Source organism: Rhinopithecus roxellana, chromosome 8, assembly GCF_007565055.1.
Source record: "Rhinopithecus roxellana isolate Shanxi Qingling chromosome 8, ASM756505v1, whole genome shotgun sequence".
Lineage (NCBI taxonomy): Eukaryota > Metazoa > Chordata > Mammalia > Primates > Cercopithecidae > Rhinopithecus > Rhinopithecus roxellana.
Window position 1 is genome coordinate 76,994,288 of NC_044556.1, and position 21,995 is coordinate 77,016,282.

Genomic DNA, 21,995 nt, shown 5'->3' on the forward strand with positions numbered 1-21,995 from the left:
GTGTGTGTATGGTATGTGGTATGTGTGATGTATATGTTGTGTGTATAGTATGATGTGCATTTGCAGTGTGTGCTGTGTGTGTGTATGATGAGTGTTTGTATGTGGTGTGTATGGGTGGGGTCTGAGCATGATTGTGTGTGTGGGTGGGTGGGTGTAGGTGGCATGTGTGTATGTGTGATGTGTGTGTGATGTAATGTGTGTGGTGTGTATGTGGTGTGTGGGTATGTACATGTGTGGCATATGTGGTGTGATGTGCATATGTATGTGGTGTGCATGTGTATGATGTATAGTGTGGTGTATGTATGTGTGCATGTGTGCTGTATGTAGTGTGACCTGTGTATGTGGTGTATGTGGTGTGGTGTATGTGTGCTTGTGTGTAGTATGTGGTGTGTGCATGTGTGCTGTGTGTGGTATGTGTGTGGTATGAGTAGTGTGTGTGGTATGTGTGATGTAATGTGTGTGTATATGTTTGTGTTGTGTGTTAGGGGTGTGGGGGTAGTATGTGTGGTGTAATGTGTGTATATGTGGTGTGTGGTGCGAGGGGTGTGTATGTATGTACGTGTGTGTGTCCATGGGTGTGGTATGTGGTATGTGTACATGTGGTGTGGTGTGTGTGTGGTGTGTGTATAGTATGTGTGGTGTAATGTGTGTGTATGTGGTGTGCAGTGTGGTATGTGGTGTGTGGATGTGTGGTGTGTTGTGTAGGGGGTGTATGGGGTGTGTGTGTGGTATGTGTGGTGTGTGTGTGTATGTGGTGTGTGCATGTGGGGTGTGTTGTGTGTGTGGTGTAATGTGTGTATGTATGTGGTGTGGAGTGTCTGTGTATGTGCATGTGTGTATGTGTGTGGGCATATGATGTCTGTGTATGTGTCATGTGTGTAGTGTATGTATGATGTGTGTGTTGTGTGTGAATGATATGTTGTGTGTTTGTGGTGTATGATGTTTGTGGTGTGGTGTGGTGTGGGTGGGGTCTGTGGAGGGGTGGGTGTGGGTGGTTGTGCTGTGTTTGCATGTGTGGTGTATGGTGTGTGTGTGTGGAGGGGTGTATATGTGATGTGTGGATACGTGCATGTGTGGTGTGATGTGTCTATGTATGTGGTGTGCATGTGTATATGTGGTGTGGTGTATGTATGTGTGCAGGTGTGGTGTAGTGTGAAGTGTGTATGTATGTGATATATGTGGTGTGGTGTGTGCCTGTGTGTAGTATGTGCTGTGTGTGATGTGTGTGTGGTATGTGTGGTGTGTGTGTGGTATGTGTGGTGTAATGTGTGTGTGTGGTGTAGGGGGATGTGTATGAAGGGTGCATGGTGTAATGTGTGTGTGGTATGTGTGGTATAATGTGTGTGTATGTGGTGTGTGGTGTGGAGTGTGTGTGTGCCCACGTGTGTGGTATATGGTGTGTACATGTGTGGTGTGTTTGGTGTGTGGGGTGTGTGTGGTATTTGTGGTGTAACGTGTGTGTGGTGTAGGGTGTGGTATGTTGTATGTGCACGTGTGGTGTGTGTGTGGTGTGCAGTGTGAGGGGTGTGTGTATGCGTGGTGTAATGTGTGTGTGTGGTGTGAGGTGTGGTATGCGGTGTGGTATGTGCATGTGTAGAGTGTGTGTGGTGTAGTGTGTGTGTATGTGGTGTGCAGTGTGAGGGGTGTGTGTATATTTGGTATGATGTGTGTGTGATATGCAGTGCAGTATGTGTGTGTGCAGGTATGGTGTAGTGTGTGGTGTGCAGTGCGAGGGGTGTGTGTGTATGTGTGTGTGGTGTGTGTGGTGTGCGATGTGGCATGTCCATGTGTGGTGTGTGTGTGGTGTGGTGTGCGATGTGGCATGTCCATGTGTGGTGTGTGTGTGGTGTGTGGTGTGAGGAGGTATGTATGTGTGATGTGTGTGTGTGGTGTGTGGTGTGGTGTTTGGTATGTGGTGTGTGCATGTGGTGTGTGTTTTGTGTGTATGGTGTAGTGTAAGGGGTGTGTGTGCATGGTGTGGTGTGATGTGTGTGTGTGGTGTGCGGTGCGGTGTGTGGTATATGCATGTGTGTGTGTACGTGGTGTGTGGTGTGAGGGATGTGTGTGTGCATGGTGTGGTGTGATGTGTGTGTGATGTATGGTGTGGTATGTGGTGTGTGCATGTGTGTGTGTGCAGTGTGTGTATGTGGTGTGCAGTGTGAGGGGTGTGTGTATGCATGGTGCGATGTGTGTGTGTGTGGTGTGCAGTGTGGTATGTGGTGTGTGCATGTGTGTTGTGTGTGTGGTGTGCGGTGTGGAATGTGTGTGCATGTGTGGTGTGTGTGTGTGTGTTGTGTGTGTGGTGTGCAGTGTGAAACGTGTGTGCATGTGTGGCATTTGTGTGATGTAGTGTGTGTGTGGTGTGTGGTGTGAGGGGTGTGTGTGTGTATGCATGGTGTGATGTGTGCATGTGGTGTGCAGTGTGGTATGTGGTGTGTGCATATGTGGTGTGTGTGGTGTGTCTGTGGTGTGCAGTGCAGAATGTGGTGTGTGCATGTGTGGTGTGGTGTAATGTGTGTGTGTACGTGGTGTGTGGTGTGAGGGGTGTGTGTGTATGCATGTTGTGATGTGTGTGTGATGTGCAGTGTGGTATGTGGTGTGTGCATGTGTGTGGGTGGGTGTGTGGTGTGATGTGTGTGTGATGTGTGGTGTGGTATGTGGTGCGTGCATGTGTGTGTGTGCAGTGTGCGGTGTGGCATGTGGTGTGGGCATGTGGTGTGTGTGTGTTGTGTGTGTTGTGTGTGTTGTGTGTGTGTGATGGGAAGGGGAGTGGGCTGAGAAGGCAGGAAGGCAGAGTGCCTGCTGGAGTATGGACACCATGGCTCAGGGGTGAGGTGGGGGCAGCACGGGAGCAGATGAAGGGATGGGTCTGGGGCTGTGGCAAGCACCACTGCCCTGAGCCTTACTTGTATCAGAGAGTCTCAGAGCAGCCCAGGGACGGGGTCATTTGCCTCATTTTAGATGAGAGGACTGAGGCTTCCATTCCCTCCTGGTCAAATCCAACCAAGTCCTGCCAACACCACCCTCATTATCTCTCGGTCCACCTATTTCCTCCAGGTAGCCTTCCCTGACCCCCAGACCGGGTTAGGGGCCCCGCCATGTGCCCACCCCTTATCACAGTGCCAGAGCATCAACTCTGCTAGGACAGAAGTGCCACGGGGCAGGGATTTTCATGGGTTTTATTTTCCATCATCTCCCCTCTGCCCAGAGCAATGCTTGACAAGCAGTTGGTACTTCATATTTTTGGAATGAATAGCTCCTGCAGTATTTCATCATAATCGTTTGTCTATTTGCCCTTAGGCTGTACTCTCCTTAAAGGCAGGACCTCTTTTGATTCATCATTTTGACCCCAGCACCCAGCAAAGAGATTTGTGCACAGTAAGTGAGAAATATTAGTGGAATACAATAGAATATTAACACAGCTATTTAAAAAGAATAACCAAATGTTTATTATGATGATTTGGACTAGGCATCCAACATACCTCTTTATGAGAAAAGGCAAAGGCAGAATCATGTGTATAGTATGCTATCTTTTCTGTAATAGGAGGTTTTAATAAGACTTTATATTCATATTTGCTTATACATTTAAAAACTTGGCCAGGCACAGTGGCTCATACCTGTAATCCCAGCATTTTGGCAGGCCAAGGCCAGTAGATCACTTGAGCCCAAGAGTTTGAGTCCAGCCTGTGCAACATGACAAAACCCCATATCTACAAAAAACAAAGCAAAACAAAAAATATAAAAAAATAGCCAGGCCTGGTGGTGTGCACCTGTAGTCCCAGCTACTCAGGAGGTTGAGGCTGGAGGATGACTTGAGCCCAGGAGTTCCAAGCTGCAGTGATCCGTGATTGCACCACTGCACTCCAGCCTGGGTAACAGAGTGAGACACTTTCAGAAATAACACACACCAAAAACAAAACAAAACAAAACAAAACAAAATCCGATTCTAGAAGGATATATAACAAAAGTGATGACCTTCAATAAAAGGGAGCAGGCAAGTGGGAGTGAGTAGTGGGAGCAAGACTTTCCCTCACAGAGTTTTATACTTTCAACTTCCACCTCTTTGAATGCATTACCCAATCAAAAATATAAAAGAAGGACATAAATATTAGCAGAAGGCAAAGGAGTGAGAAGGAGGAAGAGCAGGCAGGGAGAGAGGCGGAATCCCAGCCAGGATCTAGCTGCCTCCAGTCAGTCACATCACATGCCCTTGAATCCAAGGCTGACAAATTTAGATTCTGCTGCAAGAGAAGGACGTGCTTTAAAAATCCCACAAGCTCACATGCTCTGGCAAAGATGCCAAGTCTCGCAGGTCGGATGAGATGGGCACAATTGTTCTTGGTTCTCCTGTGTCAGTTAAGAGGCCAGTTTTCTCCTGGGATGCTGGTCAGTAACTGCAGGTGTTTCCAACCTCAGAGGCTCAGCTCTGGAGATAAATATCAAGCCTGTGCACTGCTCCGTGGACTACCATATAAATTACCATTCTTAGGGTAGATGGTTCTCAAGGTTAATCTCAAGGTTTGCTAGGTAGTCAACACTTTGGAGCCCCCTTTCCTAAGCTCAACAGTGGCCCCTCAGAAGACTCTCCTCCAGCTTATAAGCTGCAAAGAAAATGGTACGACTACTTTGGAGCTGTATTGAGTAAAAATATACTACAAACAAGCCCTGCAACCCTGCAAGCCCACCCCTGCACCTACATAACCCCGTCAGGTGCATCAGAAGACATGATGAAGAATTTTCTTTGTAGCGTTGTTTGCAATAGCAAAACCAAACAAAAAAAAACCACAACTGAAAATGACCTAGACGTCCTTCTGCAGGACATTGGATACATAAAATGTGGTACAGTGTGTTCAAACAATGGAATTTCACAGCAGTGGAAATGAATAAACTGAAGCTGCGTATATCAGCTGGGTGAATCTCAGAAGCCTGTGGAAGATGCAAAGCAAGCTGCAGAAGATATCACAAAACACTTACATGAAGTTCAAAACAAAACAAAACTGAAGGGTTGTCTTCACACATGTTTATCAGAAACACGTGGTGAGAACAACCAAAAACATAGCAAGGGAATGATGAAACTGGGATTTAGATAGCGGTCACCTTGGAGTGGGGGTGGTAGGGGAAACGGGGGAGTGTAGTAGGGGTGAGGCACACACCATGACAGGCCTTATTGGAAATGGTTTATTCCTTGATCACTGTCAGTCATTTTATTATCATACTTTTGATCTTAGTTGTGCATTAACACATACTCTTTTTTTTTGTTGTTTTTTTCCGAGACGGAGTCTTGCTCTGTCGCCGAGGCTGGAGTGCAGTGGTGCGACCTTGGCTCACTGCAACCTCCGCCTCCTGGGTTCAAGTGATTCTCCTACCTCAGCCTCCCAAGTAGCTGGGATTACAGGCATGTGCCACCATGCCTGGCTAATTTTTTTTGTATCTTTAGTAGAGACGGGATTTCACTATGTTGGCCAGGCTGGTCTCGAACTCCTGACCTCAGGTGATCCACCTGCCTCAGCCTCCCAAACTGCTGTGATTACAGGCATGAGCCACCATGCCCAGCCAATACATACTCTTTTTTATGACTCAAATATTCCAGCATAAAGATCTAAACCATAGCCTGAGCTGTGGAGTCAGGCAGGCTCCCTGGGTATGAATACTGACTTTTCCATAACCGAGTGACCTTGGGCATGTCACTTAGCCTCTGAGTCTCCCTTGTCTCACCAGGATGATAATACTTCCCTCAAAGTACTCTGCTTATGTATGAAACGTGGCCGGCACATGGTAGATACTCAATGCATTTTTTACAATCTATTTGTGAATTCGGGTGTTGGACTCTGGGACTCCCTGTTGTAGGCTAAGGATACGATAAATGAGAGCTGAATGAATGAATGAGTGAGCAAACAAAAGAAGTCAAGAATTCTTTTACGACCTCTACATCTCCTCTGAATGCCCTCTGGAACTCAAATCATCTATCTGGTTAGCATTGGGGTCACTTAAAACAAAATTTAAAATCCAGTTCTTACACCTACTTAGAGTCTCTGGAAGCAGGCAGTGGACAAGCTTAGCCCCATGAAGATTCTGCCTCCACCCTCCAAACTGGACAAAAGATCCCTTCGGGACAAACTCGCCGTGTCTTCCCTGCCCCCACAGCACCTGGCACATTCTGGGCCCACTAGATGCTCCTCATGAAGGCAGCCGCTCATTGGAAGGAAAGGCCACCCATAGTCGGCAGGTATCTCCCCAGATGTTTACAGGCTTGGGTCAGTCCCTTTTGAATCTATAGGAGTTTCCCTTGACCTTAAAATTTCTCAGCATCTTTGGTCTTATTTAGACAGCCTATGATTAGAGAAACTTAAATGGATTTCCAAACCCTGAAAACAGGCCTTCTTTTAGACCTTATGAGAATCTCTGCTAGGCTCTGATTTCTTTCCCCCTTTGGCTTATTTGTTTGTTTTCTTTCAGGCTAGATCTGGGGAAGGAGATTACCTGCAGAATCATAGACAGAGAAATATATTTGAAGTCAGACAATAAAGCCTCTGTTTGACCTTGAGCCAGACCTGTCATTTCCAGCTTCATTCAGCTTTCTCCTCTGTAAAATGGCAATAGTAATGATTTACTGCTTACTTCACAAGGATGCTGAAAAGAGACAATAAAGCCATGAATATATTGGTGATTTTGAAACTATAAAGTTCTTTATAATCTGGTACAGAGAAAGAATACTGGATTTGGAGTCAAGATACCTAGTATTTTCTCTTTAAGTGTTGTGGCATATTATGTACCAGGCATGTTCTGAGCACTTTATGAATGTTAACTCATGGTAATTGTCACAATAATCTTATGAACTAGGTATTATATTATCATTCCCATTAGGCAGATGAGGAAAGTGGGGCACAGAGAAGTTAAGTAACTTGTCAAGTTGCACAGTTATTATGTGGCAAAGCTGAGATCCAAACCCAAACAGCCCGGCTCCAGAAACCGGTCCCCTTCACTAGCTTTTCTCCCTCCTGCTTGAGAAGTTTGAGCCTAGCTCTGACACTCACTAACTCTTCTGTCCTTCATTCATTCATTCCACATACACTTACTGAGTGCTTACTATGTGCCAGTACTGTTCTAGGGGCTGGGCATGGAGCAATGAACAAAACAAGCTGTCACAGAGCTTGCATTCCAGCAGTTACACAAGGTGTCCAGAGGATTCAATGCTGTGGAAGATGAACAAAGCAGAGCGAGGGGCTAGAGTGTGACCTTGAGCCCATGGTGTCTTCTCTTTGAACCTCTGCTCTCCTATTATACAACGTAGATACTGAGGCCTGCCCTGCCTCCTTTAAAGGTTTAGGGGGCAATCAAATGAACTATAGAGGTGCATGTAGGATATAAACCGTAAAACACTATTCTCGTGAAGAGGTTGTACATTCACTGCTCTTGCCTCTTTGTTCCTATGGTGCTTTTTCATACCTCTAAGCTACAGTCACCCTTGTTTCTAATTGGCCAGGCAGGTCTCTGTGTCATCCAATAAACTAAATATTTGAGGGCAGGACCAGATCCTGGTACAGAGTAAGTGTGAAACAAAGGTATCATTATTAGTATTAATAATCACGATTTAATGAGTCCCTAACAGTGCCAATTACCACCAGACACTTACATACAATGCTGAAATTAACCTTCAGTGTAGAAGTTATTATTATCCTGGTCCCAGGGGAGAAATGGAGGCCCAGAGAGCTGAGAAATCTGCCCATGGCCATTCACCAGCAAGCGACAAAACCACAATCAGAACAGGCTCCAAAATCCACCATCTGTCACCAACCCCCAACTCATCCACACTTGTCCAGTCAACAAATCTGGCTTGAGCCCCTACTATGCTCTTGGTGCTTTGCCAGATACTGGAGACACAGAGATGGAGAAAGCAGGTGAGGTCTCTGTCCATACGAAAAATAGGACAAACAAGTTATCACGTAAATAAGGTGGGCACGGGTTGATCCACGGGGAGGCCTACCTAGGCTGGGAGGTGGAGGAAGGCCTGTCTGAGGAAGGGACATCTGAGCTGAGCCCTGAGCGGTGACAGGGAGCTGGTAGACCTTCGAGGGACCTGGGAGGAAAGGCTGAGGTGTGAATGAGCTCGGAAAGTTCTCCAAGCAGGAGGTGGCCTGTGCGCCTGGAGAGTCCCAAGAAAGGGAGACAGAGGTAAGAGGTGCAGTGAGAGGAAGGTGTGTCCACACCATACAGGCCCTAACAGACCTGGACAGGTGTGGGGGCAGCCACCGAAACTTTCCAGGTAGTAGAGCAATGTGATCTGAGGTCGATTTTGGAACAATTATGAATCGTTGAAATAACATTAAGAGTCTGCTAATAATTATTATAACAGTGTTTGCAAAAAGCTTGTTTAGGAGATAAGAGAGAAGAGTGAAAAAGGCCAGAGAAGGTAGAAGTAGGCTGGGAGCAGAGAAAGGTATTCAGCCAGCAAATGACTCTTGCTGGTGTTTCCCTTCAGTTTAGCTTCAGCTGAATCCAGCCTCCTTTATCTTACACACAGTCATAACTGAGTGTCAATGGAAATCAGTAAATAAATTTCCAGGCTTGTGCTATGAGAAGGATCAGTTTTCTTCCCCCTTCTCTTCCCACCCTAAGGAAAGAGAAGGCCCATAACCCGGAAGAAGAGGGGCCCTTCATGACTGCTTGGGGCAGGGTGTCTGTTGGGAGGCTCAGAGGATGCTTCTTAAGACAGTGTCTTGTCCTCAGGGGCAAGGCTTTTGATTTCTAGATGCGGGTCGGTCTCTGCCGAAATGTGGCCTGGGAGTCAGGCTTTCTGGGTGGCTTTGGCTGCCCTATGAAAAATGAACAGATAAACCAGCCTCATCCCTGCTCTACTCCCACATATCTGTGAGTGGAAATTAGAGCCCACAGGGCAGGCTTAAGGAGAACATGCCAGACCTGAGGATCTTTGGGGCATCCTGAATGGAATGGTGGAGGAGGGAGGTGGCACTGCTGGGACCTGGCAGAAACCTCAGATGTCTACACTCAGATGTCTACACTGCCTGTTTTCACCTCCCCACCCCCTGCACCATGCTGCTACCCAGTCCGCTTCTCCCTCCTGGAGACGCAGATCCACGTCTTAGGAAGCTGACAAGAAGCAAAGGAAAGAAAACTCAAAGAAAGAAGAACCTTTTAGGAAACAAAAAGATTGAATTAAAAGATGTCTCACAAACTGAATAATTCTACCCATGCAAATTACATTAAATTATGTAAATTTATGTAAATCAGTCACATTTCTCCCTCTTCTTTCCAAACCCATCATTTTGCACCCCTGGAGGTGTCTGGAAGTGAGGGATCCTGACCGAGCTCTTTGTGCTAACACAAAGCTTGAAGAGTTGGGTTTTCCAATCTCTCCCACTCCTGGGATTGCAGATTTCTCCCTTGGGCTCTGCTTCCCTCCACTCTGACCACAAGAAAACCCTTTTCCCAACAGCCCCCACCCCTCACAACTCCCTTGTGCTGGTGACTGGACAGGACATTTATGTAGCATATTTAGAGATAGTGGGGCAGATTTGGAGGAGGGAGGGGCTGAAAATAGACTTCATGTAAATATAATCTCTTTATGCTAATGATATGCAAATATAACGTTTCCCTCTCCTTGGCCTCCTGAAGCCAAGAAATGACTTGTCTGTGTGCAGTGGACCAAAAAGAGGACAGGAGAGAAAGCCGGAGGGAGAGAGAGAGGAGAGAGGCCTGAGAGCCCTGGCTGACCCCTACCCCCATTCCCACCCCCAGACGCAAGTGACCCCCAGTGAAGGAACAGCTGCCAAGACAGCCCAGGCCTGGAGAGAGCTGTAGTCCAGGCATGGGGCTTGGGGCGCATGGGGGTATGGGGAGCGTCACCTGTGCTCCCGAGCTTTCAGGACAGGTGCTGTCCCCCCTCACCCTCCCTCCTGTGGGGAGTGTCTCTCACCACCTCCCTCCACCTGTGTAGAGATTGTCTCCCTGGGCGCTATTATCTCCTGCAGTTGCTCATAAATGACAACACCCCCAGTGGCTGGCCCACCCAGCACTCGAACCCCTTCTGGCTGGGCTGCTTGCCGGAGGATTAGCTCCTCTTTGGAGAACCCACAATAGCCCTCCACATCCTTTGTGCTTCTGTTTGCAGCAAATATTGAAGCTCTCTCCTGAAACCCATTATACGCCGCTGGGACAAAGGCTTTCCGCTGGTCTCCAGGACAGAGCCAATAGCAGGATGTTCCTTGCTACTGTACCTGCCGCCTCACCTGCGTTTCTTCTCCAGTTACCCCCGGAAGGAGATGATCCACATTCAGATGAGGCATCTCTGTGCCAAGGCAGTGGACAGAGCAGATGCCATGATGCCCACACCAGGGTTTCCCCATGGGGGGGATGCACCCATTGCCCGTTGGGTGGGCGGGGGTCACAAGTAGTTGGGAGATGCAAAGATCAAGGGCAAAGGAGCCTGGGCAGGAGCTGAGTAAGCAGCAGCAGGTGCGCTGAGCTCCCCTGCAATCAGGGCTTCATGAATGCTGTTTGCTCTGCCACGAACATCCCTCCCTTCCATTCTCTGCCTAATTTTCAGGGGCCAGTTTTATTCATCTTTCAAGTCTCAGCCTAGACTTCACCTCATTACCTCCTCCAGGAAGCCATCCTTGCCTCCCAAACTGAGGTGTTCCTCCTCAGCACTCACATCTGGCATTTTAACGGCCTGCTCACTTTCTGCTTTCCTTATTCCGGCCTCTGAGCTCCTGAGGCATTTTCGTGCTGAAAACATCTGACACAGCTCCTAAACGTGGCAGATAAATGTGACTGAATAAATGAACGACTGAATGAATTCAGCAAGTATGGGCTGTGCCTCATCCTGGAGTCCTCAGAATTCTGATTCCAAGGGGTGTTAGGCCATGAAGGGCCCTGGGAGAAGAGCCGAGAATCTTTCATGGCCTTCCATATGGACACCTCAGTTTGGTGAAGGGCAGGCTGGGGTGAAAGTCCACCAACCATGCGGCCCCGGGTGAGTCTCTGAACCAACCCAGGCCTCTCAGTCCCCTCATCTGGCAAATGGGAAGAACAGCATTGGAAAGACAGAGCGGGAGCATGCTCTGAAAACAGCAAAGGAGCTGTGTGGAGGTGAGGCGCATGAGCATGGAGGGGACGTTACGGACCTCAGTTTGGGGTGAGAGAAGAAATAGAGGTGTTTTCCGGCAGGTGTGTTGCTCCGGCAGGCAACCGGCGGCCACTCCATAGCACACACTGGGCGGGAGAGGACTTGGGGGTCCTGTTTCCAGGTCTGAGGGAGGAGGCAGCATCTTGGCCTGGAACTTCCAGTGGCAATCCTGGGGCCTGGGAGCCGCTGGCCACACTCCCCTGCCTGCCCTTCCTCTCTCCTGGTCACTGCCAGTACGGAGCCTGGTCCAACAGGCCGGGAGCCGACTCCAACTCACTGCTGGGCAAGTTACTCCTTTCCCCTCCCCTCGGTTTCCTCTTCTATAAAGTAGAAATAATAACAGTGCTACTGCATAGGGCTGCTAAGATGATGAAATGAGATCAACTATATAAAGTACTCAGCACTGCTCCCAGCACATGATAGGTGCTCTGTAAACACAGTCCGTCATCCCACCCACCCCTTTACTCATCCTGCCTTGGTTCTGGGAATCACAGAAATCACCCTCCCATTTTACAGAGGGAGAATCCAGAGAGGTTCTGGAACTTACCAGAGGTCACCGGTGACTCAGGAATGGGAGTTAGGCACAGACCTGGGGTGCCCGGGGTTCTACTCCCATTTCCCTGTGTTTTGGGGCTTGAATGAATGAATCATTTGGGGCTTGAATCATTGCTCCACATGTACAAATCCAGGTCACCCTGAGAGGCTGCAACAGAGGCTTCTCCTGCGCTCCTCTTATTCCCTTGGAAATGCTGGGCTATAGAAACCCTCAAAAAATAAAGTGGGTTGGCTGATATGTTGAGAGACAGATGGCAAAGCAGAAACAATTCCCTGACCCCCACCAGGTTCTCCGAGAGGAAGCTGAAGTGAGCTGAGGACCCCAGTGAGGAAAAGAGGTATCTGAAAACCAGACGTCTAGCTGGGGAAAAGCAGAGCCGAGGCAGCTCCAGCAGCCACGGGGTTGAGGAGGGTTCCTCGCAGGCCCGGCAAGCCAGGTTGGGGCACCTGCTCTGAAATGGAGCTTTCCCCAGCAGGACGTCAGAGTTTGGGTGGCAGCCTGGGCTGCTCGGTGTGGCTGTCTCATAGCCTTTTAGTCACATAGGAGGCTGCTGTGGAAAGGAGGGGACATGCTTGACAGCTGGCAGCAGTCGGCCTTCTAGATATGTCCCTGCATAAAGTGAGAGGCAGTTGGCAGAGGAGGGGGCACCCACAGGAAGGAGAGTGACTCCACAGAAGGGCATCCAGCCTGCCAGGCACAACCTCCCACTCCCACCCAGGATCCCTGATACAGCCTCACCCCACCTCCCAATTCCCCTTGGGGATCCAAGCCATGCCAGGCTGTTTGGGCAAGAACCACACCTGTGCGTGCCACCCAGGTATCTGCCTGTGGACAGGGACAAGGAAAAGGCTTTCCAGACAGACAGGACACTCTCCCTGACCTTCAGCTCATGAGGGAGGAATCAGGTGTCCCTTGTTCAAGCTCTATTCCCTGTACTGAGCAAGTGCCAGGCACATAGTAGACAGTAAACACCTTTGAGGAGCAACTGAATGAACTAATGAACTGTCCTCCAAAACCACCAGGCTGGCAGCGTCCACAGCTCCCTCCTGGACCCATATCAGTAACTCACAGGTCCCTTCCTCTGCTCTCACCTGAGTCCTTTCAGCTGTCATTTAATCTCCAGTTGCTTGGTCAAGAGTCTAATAAATAAGCCTCTCCCAGTTCTTGGATGGTGATAAGGTGCCTCCTCAGCCTTTTTTGCAAGAAGTAATCCTAAAAATATCTTTCATTACTTCCTTGGCTCTCACCTTGGCCCATCTCCAAGCCCTTCCTCGGCTTTCCTCTTTGGACCTGAACCTGCGCGTTCCTGGTTGGCTCTGCCAGAGGGAGAGGGCTCTTGAGTGAAAAAGTCTGAGGTGGGGGTGGCATGGGAGTGGCGGACCAGGAGGTGAGAAGGCACTTTTCTGCTTCAGGGGCATCCAGCCAGGGGAATACCTTCCTGCCTGTTTCTGAAACTCTGCTCATTCAACCGGTCTTATCTTACCGCCACCAACCCACACTCCCTCCTGGCATCCTGGGAGAGTAGTCTCCCCAACCAGGGGATGGAGAGATGATCTCATGTGGTGGCTCTAGGCTTTACTGTTCCTAAGAACTCCTGGGAGAGCTTGTTAGAAAGCGGATTCCTGGGTTCCATTCCCCAACATTCTGATTCTAAAAACCTGTAATGAGGTCCAGCCAGCTCATTCTTCACAAGCTCCCCAGAGGATGCTGACGGTCCAGGAACACTGCTCCCTGACCACCTTCCCAAAAGACCAAAGGTATTCGGTAGATGGCTCCTGCAAGGAGGATGGATCCTGCCCACATCAAGCAGGAGGCAGATGGAGAGGCAGGCTCAGGACCTAGGATCTGGCCACTGAAGGACAGTGAAACCCTCTCCCACCATCCCCCAGCTCCGGGCCCAGAGCAGCAGGAAGCCAGAGGAGGAAGGGGTAGGAAAGTCCCAGAGAAGAAAAGAAATGACACAGCCTGGCCTGGCCCCAGCTTCTTTAGTGACAAGAGGTTTCACTTGGTCCCAGGCCCCAAACCAGCAGAGACTGGCTTCCTTGTTGATGAAGAAGTTTGGCTGCTGGATGAAGTGGGGAGAAGGGCAGGTGGTGGCTGACTTCCAGCCTGAGTGAGGATCTGTAAGCCTGTCCAGTCGACCCTCTCATCTCTGCCTCCCTTTCTCAGGAGTCACTCCAGCCCCGAACCTGATAGCCCAGCTCAAGGCTCCTGAGCCTCCCCGAGCAGCAAACACTCCCCCACTGCTTCCTCACCCCATTCAGGGGAGACTCCACCCCATTCCTGTAGCCCTGACCTCTAGATTCAATCAGTCTTTGTGCAAGCCTGCTGCCTACCCACCCTCACCCCAGAGAAGCTCCCGGGAGTTCCAGACACCCTTGTGTTCAGAACTTCAAGTGCAGAGCCCTGGGCTGGGGATTCTGGCTCTGTTGCTAACTAGGCCTGTGATCTGGGGCAGGTGACTGGCATTCCTGAGCCCCAGGATTTTCAGTTATAAAGTGGGGTTCATGATCCCTGCCTCCCTATGAGGGTGAATGAGACAAGCCATGTGGAGTCCCCTAGTATAAAACTCTCACTTTGAATATTCACTATGTTTCTACCATAAACTCAGCTTCAAGAAACAATGAAAAGGAACATCTATCCAGCTCCCTGGTAGTCAAAGAGGTAGGTGGCTTCCGGATAAAGGTGTCTTCAACCATTGTCCTCCCTCTGCATGGTATCTGGTACTCTCCAGAAGGGGAGTGCTTGATCGATCCAATGCCTGCTCTGTTGAATAGACACTGCCTACTCAGCCTCAGCCAGCCTGGCCTTGCCACTGGCCCTCAGACACTCAACTCTCAACCCCCACAACAGACCCTCCCTCTAACATACCCAAATCATAAGCACCTTTCAAAGCCCAGCTCAACCCCAGCCCTCAAGAGCCCCTACAGACTCCAGTACTCAATGAGTATTCCCCACATCAGGGTCACCTATTAGTGTTCTCTCCCCAACTAGATCCCACACTCCTCAAGAGCAGAATCACATTCCAAAAAAGTCAACAGACGCATCACACAAACTGTCCTCACATCTGTCACTTGCTGGGGACTGGGAAGGAGCAGCATCAGGTAGTGTCACAGTGCCCAGCACAGAAATCCAGGGTCAGGGGTGTTCCAGCTGGTGGTCTGCCAGTCTCCATGTTCCCAGTTCTGACTGGCAGGGGCTATGGCGCAAGAGAGAGAGAGCTGGCCAGTGGCAGAGCCTTTTTTCTCATGACCAAATGATAGCCCAAGGACTTGGGGCACTTTGCAGAACATTTCACTTCTCAGAGCAATTCGAATGTGAGAGGCTGGCAGGGGCCTTCGGAACCATCTTGTCCAACACTCCTGGCTCCATGTTACAGATGAGGAAACAGATGCACCCATAGTCACCTGGGCTGAGAGGCAGAGCTAAAGTCCAGGTTTCTAGCACCCTGATCTTACTTTGAACCCCCCTGGGGTTGAGGGGAGGTAGAACAAAGAGCTATGGAATTGACAGTGCCTCCAATGTTCACACTTAATTTAGTCTTCCTCCCTAACCTGTGACATAGGTATTACTGAACGCATTCTAATTTTCCTGTTGCAGGAGGAGGCTCAGAGTGGTTATGGCACCTGCCAAAGGTCACACAGCTGGTACATCTGGAGCTCTGCCCCTGGGAGCCAAGCATGCCAAGCTTTATTAGAGACCTGAGCTCTTGGTATTTCACTGGGCTTGAGGGACAGGGCCTCCTTGCCTCCTAAGTGGGAGTGGGAGTATAGCCATGGTGGGAGGTAGGAGGGAGCCTCACTTTATAAATTCTTATTCTCATGGCATCCTGAGAGGACTTCCCTCAACATTACACAGCTAGTATAAGTTAGTGGAAGCTTTTGGGGCTCAGCAACATGGAGCTCTTCTGTTTTGGGGTGGTTGCCCCTCTCTGCAGCTCTCTACCTGTATATAAAAGTCCCATAGTGGGGACACCTGTGGTGACCCAGAACTTATTCACTCGCTCACTCATTCAACAAATAACCTGTTGAGCGCCAACCATGTGCTAGGCAGTGTGCTAGACACTGAGGATGCTAAAGTGAATGGGACAGTCTGACAGAGCCAGAGGGGCTAGGGCTCCTAGGGAGGGAACTGGGGTCCACCTTGGCCCTCATCTCTTAGCCACTAACCTATACTATATTCTGGTAGAGGACACAGATGCGCAAACAGAGAAGAGTTGATCATTCACTGTGCTGGTGCCATGACAGTGCTGTTCAGAGGGTCAAGGAGCCCAGGGGAAGGTACCTGTTCCAGGCTGGGGGGCAACAGAAAGAGAAAGTTTGCTAAGTTCAGAAGGCTGTGCAGAAGTCAGCCTGGCAAAGGAGAAGAAAGGGTATTCCAGGAAGCAGGGCAGACAGTATGGGCAAAGGCATGGGGAAACAAACAGCTTGGCACATGAAGCTGTTTGTACACACTTAAGAGAAAGATCGGAAAGGGTGTATACCCAACTGCTAAGGCGGGTTATCTTAGGAAAATGAGATTATTTAGACTGGCTTTTTTATTTGCACATTACTATCTTGTTTGCATTTTTATAGTGGGCAAAATAATTACTTTCATAAGCAGAAAAATATATAACTAATAAAGAACGTTCTGTGTATGATGGAACTTTGAGAAGCATGATGTTTAGAAACAGAAAATTGTAGGGGTTACTGCTGGGAGTGGAGGAGAAAAGCCAGGGAGCCGTCACAAGTCCCTGGACCCAGGGAAGCAGCTGGTTGACACCAGCCTCCAGGCGGTGGCCTGGGGTGTTCATTAATTGGGTGATTCCTTTCCTGGGAAGCTGCAGGGCAGACCCAGGGGCCTGGGGGGAGATGTCAGTCAGTTCAAGCTGATGTCTTCTAGCTAAAGCTCCAGGGAGTAAGCAGCTTTTTGGGGTTCTGGTTGCCCCCCCAAGCTAAAACTCTCATGTTCCTTTGGGCAGGAGCCATGTTAGAGTGAGGCTGAGAGGTGGTTCCCAGCAGCAGAATCAGGGGTTCTAATTGGAGTGTCTTTCTTGACCTCTGACTCTTTTTCACCATCTCACTCTCCAGCCTGGACCTGGGCTGAACTGCTAAAGGACAAAATGCCTGAAGCTCTTTGAACAAGGTCATTTGCAAAAAAAAAAAAAAAAATCTTGACCTTTCAAATGAGCTTTTGCAGACTTCAGTCATTTTTCTCTAGAAAATCCTCTATTTGTCCTTTGCCAGAGGAGGCAGAAATAACTAGCAAACTGTAACTCAGGTGTGTCATTCAAACACACACACACACATTTAGTTTCTTCTCCATTCAGTGTGTTCCATAGGAAGTGGCTGTAATTTGAGGAGTTGGACGACACTGTCCCCAATTCAGAATAACCTCTTCTTCACTGGTGCTTGGAATTTTGTTTTGGGGTTATCATCTTCGTCCTAAAGCTTGTTTGTTCAGTCTCCTGCTTTTCTTTCCTTTTTCCTTTTCTTTTTCCCTACAATGGATGTGGTGGAATGGTTAGGAGGGGTGATTTCCCAACCATTTAATGCAGGTTCGTTGGTGCCTATTTTCCTGAGTGGCGGTCACAGGCTGAGACAGTATTATCAGTTCCACTGCTTAAGACAAGCTCAGTAAGGAAATGCAGTGCCCGTGGACAAGATAGGGGTTCTGGCTGATGCACATCACCAATACGTTCTCCTCACCTTGGGGACTGTGGAGAGTCTCCCCCAAAAAAGATTGGAAGAATCTAGTTGTTCAGAGGAAGAGGGGCTTGATTTGGGGCTGAGACTGAGACACACAGGGAGCCAGGCCCCAATGTGACCGTTTCGCTCTTGGCTAGAAAAATGTAGAGCTGCACTCTCTCCCAGCTCGGGGCTGCCTTCTGGAGCCTCCAGAGGTTAGGAGCAGCTCCAGGAGACAGGGATGAGTCTTCTACAATGACACTGCTGATAAAGATGATGGGCCTCAGGGACGGGGTAGAAGCAGTAGGCAGACAGAGGGACGTTTCAGAGAGTATCTGATTTTAAAAGTGATGATGTGGAAAATCATCAATTCCCAATCAAAGTCATGTCATGTGTGCCAGAAAACATAGAATACATATTTGGGAGGCAAGTGGGGGAAGAAGGCAGGTTTGGGGGTAAGGCAGGGCACCCCTGACCTAGTTGTGTGCTTGAATCCGTTGAGGAGCTTGGACACAATGCTCACAACCGGGTCCCACCAAGGCACAGTCAACCTGAATTTCTTGGTACAAGGCCTAAGAATCTGTACTTTTAAAAACTCCTCCAGAAGGTTCTGAAATACAGCCAAGTTAGATAAACCTAACTGTGGTTAAGATGAAGTTGGGAGCTGGAGGAACAACCACAGGATTAGGGCAGGAGGGAGAAGGGAGCCTAGGTCTGGAAGGGAAGGACTGGAGGGAACAGGCTGGCGGCAGGTAGCTCTGTGCCCATTTCTGGTGGCCTCCTGATGCCGAGAGAGCCAGTGGAGAAAGAAGCAGAACCCCTTCACTCTGAGTTGCTTCAGAAGCAAGCTTCCCGTGGCTCAGTCAGCCTCTCCAGGGGCAGAGGCCATTTGGGGAGGAGGAACACCCCTTCTTCCAACCAAAGCTCTGATAAAAGGAACGACTAGGGTTTCCCTTCGGGACTAGCAGGATGGACTAAGAGCAATTTTCTGGGTCCCTCAGGCCCCACATACCACTTGTCATTTCCCATCAATGCCTAAAATGCCTTTGCCAAAAGCTGTGCATCTCCTGCGAAGCCATGCCATGGCGGGTCAGGGAACTCCAAGTGAAGGAAAAACTGTGACACAGAACCTAGTGCCTCGCTTTTCTTTGGATGTGGCAGTGTGGGGAGGGGAGAATTGCTTTCATATCACAGATAAACTTGGGCATAGTAGGGAGTGGATGCCTCATTCACATGCACTTTTTTAATGTAAGAGACAGGATCAGCCGGGCACAGCGGCTCACTTTCAGAGGCGGAGGGGAGCAGATCTCTTGAGCCCAGGAGTTCGGGATCAGCCCAGACAATATAATGAGACCCTGTATAAAGAAGAAAGAAAGAGAGAGAGAGAGAAAGAGAGAGAGAGGAAGGAAGGAAGGAAGGAAGGAAGGAAGGAAGGAAGGAAGGAAGGGAGGAGGGAGGGAGGGAGGGAGGGAGGGAGGGAGGGAGGGAGGGAGGGAGGGGAAAAGAGAAGAGAAGAAAGAAAAAAGAAAAGAAAGGCAGTTTTGCTGTGTTGCCCAGGCTGGTCTCAAACTCCCAGCCTCAAGTGATCCTCTCACCTCTGCCTCCTGTGTAGCTGGGATTACAGGCATGAGCTACTGTACCCAGCTCACATGCATTTTTGAGGTAATATATGATTCTTCAATGACACATCTGCTGAAACTGTTCCAACCTCTCCTCTCCCTTTTCCTAATTTTGTTATTTTGGGTCTTCTGGTTGCTGCCTTTGGGACTTTCAATATCTTTAAATCTTTCTATCTGTCTACCTATCTACTTTCCTTCCTTCCCTCCTTCCCTCCCTCCCTCCCTCTCTCCCTCCCTCCCTTCCTTCCTTCTTTCCTTCCTTCCTTCCTTCTTTTCTTCCTTCCTTCCTTTCCTTATTTCTTATTATTAATGCATCAGCTCTAGATAGTGCCTATCATCCCACCTCTGGGAGGGATGTGGGAATCTGTATCCTCTGCCCCTCCTCCAGGTTTCTGTGAGCCACAACATTACTTTTATATCATCACAGTTTTAAGTCTTCCGCACTTTGTCTATGGGTTGTGTCTAAGAATGAAGCTGCGCCCACTGAGTGCCTGAGTTGCACCTTCGCATTCCTGTGGAGACACAGTCACACTCCCTGTTCTTAGAGGAGCCTTGGGGAGAAGTCCAAGAGGCGCAGGGCTGCGGAGCCTATCAGGTCCCATTCAGAGATAAACCCAAGTCAATATCTTGTAGAGGCAACACCTCCGTGGAAGGCGGTGCAGTTACAGTGTAACCGGGACTATCAGTCATCTAGTGTAAATGGCTGGTGGTCAGATCCTTCTGGTTTGGTTAGGGAGGTGGAGGAGGGCATGAAGAAGGCAGAGCCCTATGTACCTGGAGTGGGAATAGTCCACGGGGCTGGGGGCAGGTGGTGCCCCAAAGAGCAGTTAGTAGCAGAAACAGGAGACTAGGAGCTGAAAAACTTAGCCCAGCTCGCAGATGTCTCTTGGCTCAGCCCTGTTTACCTTCAGGTGGTCAAGGACAAACAGTATGAGTGCTCTGGGGTGTTGACCATGCCCTTGTAAACACAGCTTCCCTGGACTTAATGAAGATTAGATGTGGGGGCATGATTTTTGGTGGTTAAAAAGAAAAAGAAAAAAGTCTGGCTTTTTATAAAGCAGACTCTTTCCCAAAGACTGCAGGAGTCATTATGCTGAGGGAAGAAACCTTCACCCAAGTCCATATTGTATGATTTCATGTATATGGATGAAGTCATAGAACAGGCAAAACCAAATCTGGTAGAAAAAAAGAACAGTTGTTGCTTGGGGATGGGGCAGGAATTTATTGGGCATGGGGGCGCTTTCTGGAGTCATCCTCATGTTCTGCACTTTGATTTGAGTTGCACAGGTGTAGGCGTTTGTCAGAACTCATGTGCGACACATTGGAGAATTGTGCATTTCCTTGTATGTAAAACTTATCTCCATAGAAAAAAATAACTGTGACAAATATTGAACTTTGCTAATGATATGATGCTGAAGTATTGGCCTAAATGGCTACTGATGTCTGCACTGTGCTTTGAAATGCTTCCAAAAATACAAGGGATCTATGGGTGGATAGAGGAATGGGTAGTTGGGAAGATATGTGTTCTGCAACACAGAGCAAAATGTTAAGGGAGAACTCTTAAGTGGCAGGTGTACGATGTTCACCATAGAAGTCTTTCAACTTTTCTGTACGTTTGAAATGTTTCATGTTAAAATGTGGAAATAGGAAGAATTAGGGTCCGAGAATCATCCTACCTCCGTAGGACACTCTCAGCTGCTCTCCCAAGGCCTTGGTTTGTTTGCTTTCGTGGAGCAGAGGCCAGCAGCCACTCTGTAGCTCTCCTCCCTGGCTTCCCTCTCACACTATCCCCTGAGTTCATTTGCTTGGGCAGTCCAAATAACCACTGTAGATGTCACTGGACCCTGGACCGCCAGACACACGGAAATCTGCATCTCACAGACCTCCCACCATTTCCCTGTTCTGAGAGCCAAAGGGTCCTGCTTCTCTGGTAACCACTTGCCCAGCAGGCAATTAGTTCCCCTTCTCTGTATTCGAAGCCAAGAATGATCTTTCCCTCTCCCAGGCATAGACATAAGCAAGAGGTATAGTTCCTATGTGCCTCTTGCTTCATTCTTTCATTGTTTTTCTTTCTGCCTGGGCTTGAAGGCCTTCACCAGTAAGGTTTTACACATTATTCATCCAGCTACCTCTAGGCAAGTCCACTTGAACTGTCTCTACCAGCCCCACCCCCACCCCCTTCACCAGAGGATAAGCATTTTTTTCATGTTTATAGAAACTATCATACACCCTTCAGAAAATTCCACACTATCCAGTCTCTGATCTAATACCCATACCCTGGGAAGTTTTCCTTTGTGTCTAACCTGAATCCTGCATGCTGCTTTTCTATAAAAGCTGAGGGTCCGGGGCTTGGGGTCTGTGGTTCTTGATGTGGGTGTGCTCATGTCAGGTGTACAGGGCTGTGTTTGTGTAATTGGTGGGGCAGCAAAATCAGGGGCACTAGGGTCAAACCAACCTTTCTTCCCCACTGGCCCTTTATCCTACACTCCACCCAGGCACCTGGTGTGGCTGGGCTACTCGAGGTGAAAGAGGAAGTCCTCACCTCAGCCCCATCCCAGTCTCCCTGGGCTGAGGACTTGTCTCAGATGACACTTCCCCACCCAGAGGACAGCCTGGTGTGGTTCACCTCAGGGTAACCACAAGCAGCAGCCCCAGGACACATCTTCCTCTCAAACCCCAACTTCCACAGACCGATTCACCGTATAGTCTTAGAGTAAGGGCAGGAATTGGAATAGGGACCATGTGTGTGACAACAACAAACTCTCTACTTGGTCTGGGAGAGGTCAGCATGTCTTTCACATTTACAGAAGGAACTGAGACCTCAGTTGGTGAAATGCCTCCCCCAAAGTGAACACAATACCCTCGTCTCGAAGCCATCCTCGATGTTCACAACTTCCTGAGTATAAGTCACAAAACATTATTTTTCAGCCTGGCAGTGTATAGAAATAAGAACACAAGGCTAGAAGTCGGGAAACCTGAGAGCTAACCCAAGCTTGGGCATATCCTAG

At 49.0% G+C, this 21,995-nt stretch overlaps 1 long non-coding RNA gene across 1 annotated transcript in view; it reads right to left on the bottom strand.

Annotated features, from left to right (window-relative positions):
* Window positions 1–21,995, bottom strand: part of LOC104661726 — a 42,775-nt gene that overhangs the window by 2,738 nt on the left and 18,042 nt on the right. Inside the window, exon 3 of the long non-coding RNA XR_747883.2 lies at window positions 3,771–3,868. This is a non-coding gene — a long non-coding RNA (uncharacterized LOC104661726). The remainder of the gene's footprint in view (window positions 1–3,770; window positions 3,869–21,995) is intronic.